This window comes from Salvelinus fontinalis, chromosome 9, assembly GCF_029448725.1.
Source record: "Salvelinus fontinalis isolate EN_2023a chromosome 9, ASM2944872v1, whole genome shotgun sequence".
Taxonomy (NCBI): Eukaryota; Metazoa; Chordata; class Actinopteri; order Salmoniformes; family Salmonidae; genus Salvelinus; species Salvelinus fontinalis.
Window position 1 is genome coordinate 51,458,204 of NC_074673.1, and position 13,091 is coordinate 51,471,294.

The window sequence follows — 13,091 nt, forward strand, 5'->3', positions numbered from 1 at the left end:
TTGATTTAACGCTTTTTTGGTTAGTACATGATTCCATATGTGTTATTTCATAGTTTCGATGTCTTCACTACTATTCTACACTGTAGAAAATAGTAAAAATAAAGAAAAACCCTTGAGTGAGTAGGTGTGCCCAAACTTTTGACTGGTACTGTATATATTTACATAAAAATGTAATATGGGGGATTGGAAATGATCCAATTCCATTGATAGAAGCCAAAATCTGCAATATTAAAGCTGTTGTACAGAGAATACAGAGAAAACAGTCTCTTTAACTTAAAGGGTCGCACACAACCCACCGAATGTGGATCTCCGGTTGCTCTACAGATCGTTCAGAGCACTGTTGACTGACTGTCAACATTTTCGCGTGATTCTACGTGTAAAGTGTACGGTCTTTGCAACAGCTTTGCTCATTATAAACTGTACCATTCCTGACAAAGAAAAGACAATAACCAAGCTTTCTCGATGCACTCAAGTTCAAGGAGAATGCTCCCTTTGGGTTTATAAGCCACATGTATGCCAACAGTGAGCTGGGCTTTGCCAGGGAGGGTGAGGTTTCCACAAACCCCAAACACATATGGAGGCCATTTCCTCTTTTACCAGCAGGTTGACGTCAGGCAGGACTAAAAAGACCTCTGAAATCAAAGCCACAAGCCCCGACCCAGAGATCAATCTCCTTTCTCCTCACCAGAGCTCCCCCGCCACAGGATATTTAGTCTAATTAACACCCTGACATATCAATCCAATGAGGTCAACAACAGCACGAAAACAAGGTTGACTTCTACTGCTGGCGTCAAAGCCTGCATGCCCTCTTCGCTCTCTATCTCGAGTCGGAATGAGCCATAGCCCCAAGACTGAAGCTAATGGAAGAGAATGAATAACACGTCAGCATTAATGAAGGTCTTAATGGAGGCAACCACGCTCTTACTAGGCCTACCTCTCCATTGTGAGAGACATTTCATGTAACACAAAGAGATTTGCATTCATATCAGTGGGGGTGGGCGGTCCTGACTTACAAAGGACACACTGACACTGACATTGTTCTTGGTTAGGAAGTTCTGGTTGATCTCAGTCAGCCTGTCCCATCAAACAGACCAAAACGTAAGGCAAAGAAAGACAGTCTTGATAACCAGTTTTGCTCTGAGCTATTGGTATCCCTCACCCTAGCCTGTTTACATGTGACAGACCAATAAAGAGCGAAACAAGACCCAGGCGTTTTATGGGCCCTGACACAAAGCCTCCATTGAGGCAAATCACAGCCCTTTGCCGCTTTTGCTTTCCTAACACTGGGTCAAAAACAACTTGTGTGCAGGAATAGGAGCATCTCTTTCACACGCCTTCTTTTCAAGGCACTTATCGTATGAAAGCATTGGTGTAACCGCTTCGCCCCTCATGACAATGGAAGGCTTTTCACACACACACAGAGAGCGAGAGAGACAAGCTGGGTGAGGAGGGGTCAGATTCCCCATCATAGCCTACAGTTTAGGGCTACTGTAAGGATTAAAAGTAGGGCCATATAAAATCTGCGTTGCAGAGGACACGGACGGAATCCAAACTATAAAATGGATTTCAACAATGTATTTTTTATTTTTATTGAACTTACTAGAAAATTCATGAACTTGCCTAAGTTAATCATCAGACATGAACCAAACGCATCAGTGATTTGTATTTTCCTAGAACTTTCTGAAACGGCACAGGGGCATTCCCCTGTCTGTGTTTGTGGTGCGCGCATATGTTTACAGATTGTGTAGCCGTTAAAGATGATGCTAATGATAACCTTCTTCTGGTAGAGATGGAAAGGCTTTCCCAAATGAAATGTTAACTACAAAGTAGAATATGCCCACCTAATGCCATCATGATTATTTGCATCAATCCAGTGGTCATTTGTTTTGCAAACTCTAATCACGGGTGCAACTAACGAACGAAACAGGTCTCTTGATGGTGCACACTTGGATTAAAGGGTAACTACACCCCAAAATCCACATTTCTTCTATTTTTCCCAGGCCTCAAAAGTGGTCTCCTGATGTGGTTTAAGCATTGTTGTGGATTTAGAACAGGGATGGTAAACTCCAATCCTCGGGGGGGGGGGGGCCTGATTGGTATCACACTTTGTCCCAGCCCCAGCTAACACACCTGACACCAATAATCACTATCTTCAGTTTAGAATGCAATTAGTTTAAATCAGCAGTGTTTGCTAAGGATGGGGAAAGTGTGACATCACTCCATCCCCCGAGGTCTGGAGTTGCCCATCCCTGATTCAGAGCATCACTTTTTGTTGTTTTTCCTATTAAAAAGGTGTGATTTTGAGAGTGAAAACCTGGGGGGGGATGGAAAAACAGAAAGCTGGAAAAATAAAACAGATTTTATAGGACCCTATAAAAAGTATGTCATGCCATTATTGACTTATCACAGATGCTAATTAAACCCCTGGCTATGTGTCAGAAAATAAAGCTCAGATTCAATTCTCCTACTCGCACTTGGGACGTTTGCATGGAATGATAGAGATAGATGCATGCCGCATACTGAAAAGAAAGTCGATTTGTCAAAGGCTGACAATTGAATCACAACACACAAAATCCTCCGGGGATCCTACAGGCTAAAATGAGATAGTCAGTGGATAGGTATCCATCCATATAGCCACTATTTACAGCTAGGTCAGCATTGGACCCTTGCTCTATCTAGCTCTGGCTGTGTTGCTGAGTGCTCAGCTGGACTCTGACACGCTCGGTCAGAGGCAGGTTCAAATGCTCTGTTGGAGCTTGATTGGCTGTGTGGCTCGATGGTCAGACAGGGGTGACACAAACTCTCCAATAGTCTGGTCTAATCCTTTAGATAGTCACAGGGCTCGAGCCTGATGAGAGCTGCTAGCATTCAAATCAAATCAAATCAAATCCCAACACAAAGACCTGAGAGGCCACAGAACCAGGAGGAATCTTGTCACAAAAAAGACAGCAAAGCATAACGGCACAAAATGATGGGTTCTATTTGATAAACACGTAGGCCTAGCTGTCTGACTATCAATTAGGGCTGGGAATTGCCAGGGATCTCACGATAGAATATTATCACAATAATTAGGTGAGGATAAGATATGCATTGAGATTCTCTATGTATTGTAATTCGCTACTGCGATTTGTTTGTGATTAGCTATTCCAAATCCAGAAAACACACACACACTGGCTGACGTATCAAATTGCGTGGGGAATAGTAGGCCTGGGCGTTATACCGTTTATAGATGCACGGACCGGTGTGGGTTTTTACTTTAACTTCTATAATGATACATCCATTTCTATGGTTTACTCCGCCACTTGAGTCATCCCACTCCACTCTCTCTCTCTCCACACAGACCTGGTCCCACCAGTTTTGATGTCTTCACTATTATTCTACAATGTAGAAAATAGTAAGAAAATCAAGACAAACCCTGGCGTGAGTAGGTGTGTCTAAACGTCCAGTCATTGTGCTAATGCAAAACTACCTCCAACTTCCTTCATACTGGAGGCATACTGGAGACACAGACATATAAAAATGGTATCCAGTGGGTAACTGGCAAATTGGAAGTGGTGGGGGGTGTTGTTAACCTGTTGGGGATGGGGGCGCTGTTTAGACTATTTATGCTAATGTGGCTAATTTTTTAAACGGCTTCCCACAAAATCCTTGATCGTACAATATGCATATTATTATTATTATTGGATAGAAAACAGTCTATAGTTTCTATAGGAGTTGAAATTTTGTCTCTAAGTGGAACAGAGCCCATTCTACAGCAATTTCCCTGACATGGAGTCAGATTTGAGAAACGTTGGCCACTTTTCTGAAGTCATTTAAACGGGCACTGTCGTTGCTATGACTATACGGACACTTCTTACGTCTTCCCCTGGATGCCTTTACGTGATGACGATTCCAACGGGCTCGATTGCTCGTTCACAGGCCCTACAAATGAAAAAAACCTTTAGCTAGCAAGTCTTTTCTTGCTGCGTAACGCGCGTGGAAGACACCGACCCTCTCCTGTTCCAAGCGTTAGTTTAGCCTGTTATATTTCTCCGGTCATCTTTTCACTCGTTATAGGAGTTACAAACATCACAAAGTAGTTAATTTAAAGCGTTTTATAGCAATTTATATCCGTTTAGTGCGATTTTGGGACATTTATTTTTGCAACGATGTGAAAAGTTGGTCACGCTTTTCAGTTCATCCCGAACGTAGTTGACATTTCCACATGGCAAGAGGACAGCTTTCCACCAAAAGACGATTTCTCCCAAGAAAGGATCCTTTGCCCAAGATACTGATGGAAGAACAGCTCAAGGTAGGACATTTTTATTATGATAAATCGTGTTTCTGTCGAAACATTTTAGTGGCTTAGGATGCCATGTTTTTTGACGTAGCTTCGCTTGGCGCAAACTGTATTGAAAAGTAAGGATAAATTAAAAAATGTAATAACGCAATTGTATTAAGAATTAAATTGTCTATCAATCCCTGTCCACCCTATATTTTTTAGTCACGTTTATGAGTATTTATGTATAAGAGTAGATCACTGTCTAAGTGGCGCAAGGACGTTTTCTTTACCAGCTTGTCTACATTTCACATTGTCTAACCATGATTTTGGTGGCTAAATATAAACATTTTCGATCAAACTGTATATGCATGTTGTAATGTGATGTTACAGGAGTGTCATCGGAAGAATTCTGAGAAGGTTAGTGAAAAAATTAATATCTTTTGGCGATGTTGACTTTTATCGCTCACTTTGGCTAGAATCAATGCTGGGCTGCTAATTGCTATGTGCTAAGCTAATATAACGATTTATTGTGTTTTCGCTGTAAGACACTTAGAAAATCTGAAATATTGTCTGTATTCACAGGATCTGTGTCTTTCGATTCGTGTATGCTGTGTATTTTTACGAAATGTTTGATGATTAGTAGTTAGGTAAACACGTTGCTCATTGTAATTATTCTAGTCCATTTGTGATGGTGGGTGCAATTGTAAACTATGCCATATACCTGAAATATGCACTTTTTTCTAACAAAACCTATCCCATACCATAAATATGTTATCAGACTGTCATCTAATGAGTTTTTTTGTTGGTTAGGGGCTATAAATATCTTAGTTTAGCCGAATTGGTGATGGCTACTGGTGTTGGTGGACAAATAAAAGATGGTGGAATATGCTAATGTGTTTTTTAGGTAATAGATGTACATCTTTACATATTGTGTCTTCCCTGTAAAACATTTTAAAAATCGGAAATGTTGACTGGATTCATAAGATCTGTGTCTTTCATTAGCTGTATTGGACTTTAATGTGTGAAAGTTAAATATTTTAAAAAAATATTTTTTTTGAATTTCGCGGCACTGGTTTTTCAGTGGGGGGGGGGGGGGAGTGCCGCTAGCGCCACGCTGATCCTAGACAGGTTAAACCATTGGCTTGTTTGCATTCCAAATTAGGGAGGTGTTAAACAATGGAAGTGTTAAAGGGATACTTCTGGATTTTTCAGCATGCTAACTAATACCCGTAGACTTCCAGTCATTGTGCTAATGCAAAACTACCTCCAACTTCCTTCATACTGGAGACACAGACATATAAAAATGGTATCCATGACTTCATCTGACTCTGGGGAAGTAGATAAAAGGGCCTCACTGCCAAAATCCCGAAGTATCCTTTTAAAGAGCAACTAAACAACTTATCTCATAGAAAATAGCCTACGTGGCATCGAGTCGGAAACATCTATTTTAGTGTCAAAATGTACTACGAAGTGTAAATAGGATCATTTTGATCATAAAGTTGAGTTTTGCAAGTGAGTTGGCCACAACTTGTAGCCTACACCTGTAGGGATATTAATAGTTCTGGGATTGGTCCCCTGGGAAAGATCTAATAGCGGACATAAAAGGAGAGACGAGACAAAACTACCCAATTATAGAATAATGTGTTGTAGGACAGCTGACTCAAGACCAGGCATTCAACTCAGTTTATAACATTTCCATGGCAACATGTAAACCCAAAGACAACTTTCATTCACATTTAACAACTGACTGCAGGCGCAATGACAACGCTCACCTACGCATCAGCCGGGCAGCCTCAACCATGGCCAGCTTAAACATCATTTGGAAACAACTCTCTAATCTGAAAACAAAACTTAGCCTGGTCATCTCCATCCTGATGTACGGATAAGTCATGGACCCTCACGTCATCTGGATGCCTTTGACTCCAAGTGCCTCCGCCGCATAATGGAATCATATGGCTTGACCGAATCCCAAACTCCACAATACTGCAAAAGACGGAACAACTCCGTCTCCTCCCTGGTCAGAGCCTCCTGACACTGACTGTCAACCGGTCCGATCAAACCCACCTCTGGAGGCTGCCCTTATCCTCTGGAGGCTGCCCTTAATTGAGCCCAACTGGCCACGCCCAAGAGGAAGACTGAGGGCCTGGTGGTCCGACCAGTTGGAGGACCAACACAACCTGGGACTCAACACCACATCGGCCTGGGACCTGGCCCAGAATAGGAGAGTGTGGAGATCCATTTGTCAAGGCCCTATGCTCCAAGGAGCGAGTGAAGATGAGTGAGTGAGAGAGAGGGCCTCTGTCATTTCTTAATGACCAAGCATCAAAACAAAGCCAAATCAGGAAGCTCAGTCCACTTTTAATGAATTGACCTACAAAAAAAGCAGAGAACTATTCACAAAGACCTACTACTTGTAGTTTGGTAATTTTTCAACGCCGATACCGATTATTGGAGGACCAAATAAAGCCGTTACCGATTAATCGGACGATTTTTATATATTTGTAATAATGACAATTACACTGAATAAACACTTATTTTAACTTAATATAATACATCAATAAAAATCTATTTAGTCTCAAATAAATAATGAAACATGTTCAATTTGGTTTAAATAATGCAAAAACAAAGTGTTGGAGAAGAAAGTAAAAGTGCAATATGTGCCATGTAAAAAAGCTAATGTTTAAGTTCCTTGCTCAGAAAATGAGAACATATGAAAGCTGGTGGTTCCTTTTAACATGAGTCTTCAATATTCCCAGGTAAGAAGTTTAGGTTGTAGTTATTAAAGGACTATTTCTCTCTATACCATTTGTATTTCACATACCTTTGACTATTGGATGTTCTTATAGGCACTATAGTATTGCCAGCCTAATCTCGGGAGTTGATAGGCTTGAAGTCATAAACAGCGCTGTGCTTCAAGCATTGCGAAGAGCTGCTGGCAAACGCAGGAAAGTGCTGTTTGAATGAATGCTTACGAGCCTGCTGCTGCCTACCGCTCAGTCAGACTGCTATATCAAATCATAGACTTAATTATAATGTAATAAACACACAGAAATACAAGTCTTTGGTCATTAATATGGTAAAATCCGGAAACTCGTTTAAAACGTTTATTCTTTCAGTGAAATACGGAACCGTTCCGTATGTTATCGAACGGGTGGCATCCATAAGTCTAAATATTGATGTTACATTGCACAACCTTTAATGTTATGTCATAATTATGTAAAATTCTGGCAAATTAATTACGGTCTTTGTGGTCTTCACAGTTCGCAACGAGCCAGGCAGCCCAAAAAGAGAAATTACACAATTTCCCTAGTTAATATTGCCTGCTAACATTAATTTATTTTAACTAAATATGCATGTTTAAAACAATATACTTGTGTATTGATTTTAAGAAAGGCATTGATGTTTATGGTTAGGTACATTGGTGCAACGACAGTGGTTTCTTCGTGAATGCGCATGTTAAACCATCCCCCGTTTGGCGAAGTAGGATGTTGATGATAAATTAACAGCCACCGCATTTATTATTTGCAACGCAGGACAAGCTAGTTAAAGTAGTAATATCATCAACCATGTGTAGTTAACTAGTGATTATGTTAAGATTGATAGTTTTTTTTATAAGATAAGTTTAATGCTAGCTAGCAACTTACCTTGGCTCCTTGCTGCACTCGCATAACAGGTCGTCAGCCTGCCACGCAGTCTCCTCGTGGAGTGCAATGCCGATTAATCGGTCGACCTCTATTCCAGGGTCTGTTAAAATGCAGGACTCATGTCTAGGTATTTTGGTGGGTTTTAATTTACCATGTTTGTTTTTTTACACCCCAACCCTTTCAGATAAACAAAAAAGCAGGCAAAAAGAAGCAGGCATGGTAAATGAGTGGGAATAGTGTGTGAGAAAGAGTAATAGGATTCGAAGAACTCCATTATGCAAGGTCAGGATTTTGAAAATACAGTATTCAAAAAGGTAACAAAATGGAATAAAACTATTTGTGCTGCTTGAAATGACCCAGTAGACTATCCCATGGCATGCAGAATGCCAGAGCTATTCTAAGAACTGCCTTTCTGGTGAACTGCCGCTAATTCCACGCTTACACTAATTCAACTAACCGTAGTGCGAGGCCTTCAGCAGGATGAGACATGATTACAAAAAGTCCACTCACCGCTCTCTTTTCATTGTCATTCAGTAACACTCTCTTCAAATGGAAAGTGTTCCAAAAGAATCCCACAGTGAACCCGGTCATTTCCATGTAAAAGGACCATGAGCAGCAACATATCAAATTGGGTGTCAAATGAAAGCTAAGAGTCTATATAACCAACATTGACAGACAAGCGGTCTTCATCAGGTTATTAAATTATTGCATCTGAGCTCCTAGAGTGTTTTTTTTCTCTCCTTTTCAAGTGTTCTACTCCTCTAGCCAGCACCTCGCCTAAACAGGTGTGTGTTTCTTTCGCCTTCAGAAGACCCTTGCCAACTAATAAACACTTATTTTTACTGAACAAAAATATAAAACGCAACATCCAACTATTTCAATGATTTTACTGAGTTACAGTTCATATAAGGAAATCAGTCAATTGAAAGTATTTCAACTAAGCCCTAATCTATGGATTTCTCATGACTGGGCAGTGGCACAGCCATGGGTATAGGCCAACCCACTTGGGAGCCAGGCCCACCCACTGGGGGAGCCAGACGCAGCCAATCAGAATTAGTTTTTCCCCACAAAAAGGGCTTTATTAGAGACAGGTTTGCTGGTCTCAGACGATCCCGCAGGTGAAGAAGCCGGACATGAAGGCCCTGGGCTGGCGTGGTTACACGTGGTCTGCGGTTGTGAGGCCGGTTGGAGGTACAGTCAAATTCTCTAAAACAACGTTGGAGGCGGATTATGGTAGAGAACATTCAATTTTCTGGCAACAGCTCTGGTGAACATTTGTGCAGTCAGCATGCCAATATATATATATTTTTTAACCATATTTAACTAGGCAAGTTAGTGAACTTCTTATGGCTGCAAGGCAAAGTGTTGAGTAGCCAGTGAAATCGTGCCCATTTCAAACGGCCTCCTACTCAAATCTTGCTCGTACAATATGAATATTATTATTCTTTTTGGATAGAAAACACTTTCTAGTTTCTAAAAGAGTTGGAATTATTTCTCTGAGTGGAACAGAAGTCCTTCTGCAGCACTTTTCCTGACCAGGAAGTGAAATGTCAGAAATCGATGCTCTTTTCAACTTGATGCCTATACATGGTCTTAACACTTAGGAGTCTGCTGACACTCTATACGCCTTCCTATTGGTGTAAAGAGGATGTCAGAGAAGAATTTTATTTGCTCCTCTTGGTCTGTGGTGGAAAAAAACCTATTTCTTTGACGTGACCGTCCACTTCCGGTACTCTGAAGGAAGTGGGATTGACTTCTGTTTTGCCTTGGTAACGAACGGCTAACGTCTCCGGCTCGAATTTTTTTTGATACATGTGACCATATCATCGTAATGTATGTTTTTTCAATATAGTTTAATCAGATTATTGAAACTTTATTCGGGAGTTTTGCCGTGTTCCGTCCTCTGACTGTGTTTACGTTGGAGAAATTTATGCCACTCGGCTAGTGCCAATGCTAATTGAAGAGGGACATTTGCCATTCTGAATCGAAACAACGACTCATCTGGACAGAGGACACATTCTTCAACATTCTGATGAAAGATCAGCAAAAGTAAGACCCATTTTATGATGTTATTTCATATATCTGTCGTGCATGTGAACTGGCCGTGGGCGCCCAATTATTTCTGTCTATTGTAGCTACGCTAATATAGCGATACATTTTGTTTGCGCTGTAAAACATTTAATAAATCGGAAATATTGTTTGGAATCACAAGATGCCTGTCTTTCAATTGGTGCAGACTATGTATTTTTCAGAAATGTTTTATGACGAGTAATTAGCTATTTGACGTTGGTGTCTGTAAATATTATGGCTGCTTTTGGTGCAATTTCGGATTGTAGCTGAAATGTAAACTATGGTTTATACATGAAATATGCAAATTTTTCGAACAAAACATATGCTATACAATAAATATGTTATCAGACTGTCATCTGATGAATTTGTTTCTTGGTTAGTGGCTATTTATATCTTTATTTGGTCGAATTTGTGATAGCACCTGATGGAGTAAGAAACTGATGGAGTTAGAAAAAGTTGTGTCTTTTGCTAACGTGGTTAGCTAATAGATTTACATATTTTGTCTTCCCTGTAAAACATTTTAAAAATCGGACATGTTGGCTTGATTCACAAGATGTGCACCTTTCATCTGGTGTCTTGGACTTGTTAATGTGTGAAAGTTAAATATTTAAAAAAAAATAGATTTTGAATTTCACGCCCTGCACTTTGAGCTGGATGTTGTCATAAGTGTACCGGTGTCGGGCTGCCCCCGTAAAAGGTTAAGAACAAATTCTTATTTACAATGACGGCCAAGGAACAGTGGGTTAACTACCTTGTTAAGGGGCAGAACGACAGATTTTTACCTTGTCAGCTCGAGGATTCAATCCACCAACCTTTCGGTTACTCGCCCAATGCTCTAACCACTAGCCTATCTGCCAACCTAATTGCACGCTCACTCAAAACCTGAGACATTTGTGGCATTGTGTTGTGTTACAAAAATGCACATTTTAGAGTGTCCTTTTATTGTCCCCAGCACAAGGTGCACCTGTGCAATGATCATGCTGTTTAATCAGCTTCTTGATATGCCACATTTGTCAGGTGGATGGATTATCGTGGCACACAATTGGAGCGCAATAAGCTTTTTGTGCATATGGAACATTTCTGGGATCTTTTATTTCAGCTCATGAAGCATGGGACCAACACTTTACATGCTGTGTTTATATTTTTGTTCAGTATAGTTTTGGAGAAAGGATTTGCCTTCTGTAAATTTAAGAAACATTGCTTTGTGCATTGTAACTCCGTTACAAAAACAAACACACATCTAAGATATTTTCAAATCTCTCCCTCATAAGGAGGGAGAATAATGAAAGTTCACAGAAGTAACAAGTAAAGGTAGAAGTAAAGTTAGGTACATTAATTAATTATTGTTTGATTAAAATTGGCAAAATAATTATTTAAAACAATTATCGGAAAGTCTAACGGAATTACTGCAATTGAATTGGTTACAATGGGAAAGTATTCAGAAACCACAGTTGGGTCACTTGCTACTGTCCTTCCTTCCAGCTCATAACAGTTTTATTTTAATTACGTCGTCTGGTGGCCAAAGCGAGTGTGAAAACAGTCTGGACAACCCCTCCCTCTCTCACCAGTTAACGTTACACCCCCCCCCCCAGCTCTTACTGACACCTACCCACGAGCCCCCTCTTTCCAAAATCCGCACCCACTGAAGCAACCGACACCGGAGGTCCATGGAAGTTGAAAAGTAGTTGGTCAGTCCCCCCTGGCCTTGATTTCAACGTCCACAGAAGTTGTTTTCTAAGGGCCGATCGAGCCTCGATTTCAACATCACGTAGATTTTTGATCCGGACGGCCTTGATTTGACCCAAACATAGATGTCCATGATTGGTGACAGGACCAAATCATAAAGATGTCTATTTTCCACAATATGACAGTACAGTACACTTAAGCACAGTACAGTGGAGTAGAAAACGTAAATTGTGTTTGTTAGGCTTAAAAACTGGCCAAATCAGTTTCCTTTTTACAATCTAAAATCTTCTTTCCAGAAAGGACTAGCCTACTCCAATAATGGGGAAAAGGCCTAGGGTACATCAAAGCAAACATACATTTTCTTATCACTCCACTATCAAACAAACCCATTATAGCCCATTAAAGCCAAACTCAGTAACAACTGTCAGTTGTTACTGAGTGTTTTCAAAAACCGGTGTTTTCAAAAATGCTCTGCTACGAATCATCAGCTGACAGACTGACTACTTCTCTGTGGGTTTGATCACGGATTACGTTTCAAAAAGGTGTAGACAGAGCCAATATATGAACCGTTACCACACGCATTTGTCAGATAAATTACACTTATATTCTGTACCCCAACTCTAATTTATAATGAGCTATTTATAATCAGAGGGATATAGATAGGCTTAATTGTATTGTTGCTGTAGTTGTGGATGGCTCAGAACAGATAGGCCTTATTGATAGAATGTGCCTAAGAAACTATGTATACATAATTATCTGGAGAAATCTGACCTGCAATTTGTAAACAAAGCTTATTTTATAACTTTGACGTGACCCAAATGGCGATATTTTATTTGGCACTTACTCGGTAAGAGTTAGCTTAGAGGCTACTACCTCAGATTTGATAAAACAAGACTTCTCAGTCTAGTTAATCAACATTCATAAAGACCATGCCCTTTCCCAAACAGTCACCTGAAAGTATTCCTATTATTGTGGACATGGGGGTTGAGGGGGGTGTCTTAAATAATATCCATTTTTCATCTCTTGCCAGATACCTGGAATTTCCCCACCAATCCATGACGTTTTGTGTTCGCGGTCACAAATCCTGTTCTACGTCATTACTGTGGCAACATGGGAAGATCCTGATTGACAGACACGGGGGCAAACTGTTCCAAGCGATTCTCTCGCTCTCCCCACTTCGCTCTCCGTTGGGGATCGTGAGCAGCAACAGTTAACCATTTCAAAACCACGGCGGTCATGTTAAGGCGCAACACAGCTTGCCGTCACAGAACTAATGCTAAACTAATGTTTCCAAGGGCTTAGAATTCCACAGGCTATCATTCTGCTGGAAATGCTCCTTCAATTTGAGATATTGGCTTCATACTAGTCCTGAACTATCTGAAGTCAAGTCCAATACCATAGCAACTTAGTATACTACTCCCACGATTTCC

The 13,091-nt window shown here is 40.6% G+C and overlaps 1 protein-coding gene across 1 annotated transcript in view; it reads right to left on the reverse strand.

Annotated features, from left to right (window-relative positions):
• Positions 1-13,091, reverse strand: part of znf609a (zinc finger protein 609a) — a 173,963-nt gene that overhangs the window by 106,004 nt on the left and 54,868 nt on the right. The window lies entirely within an intron of this gene.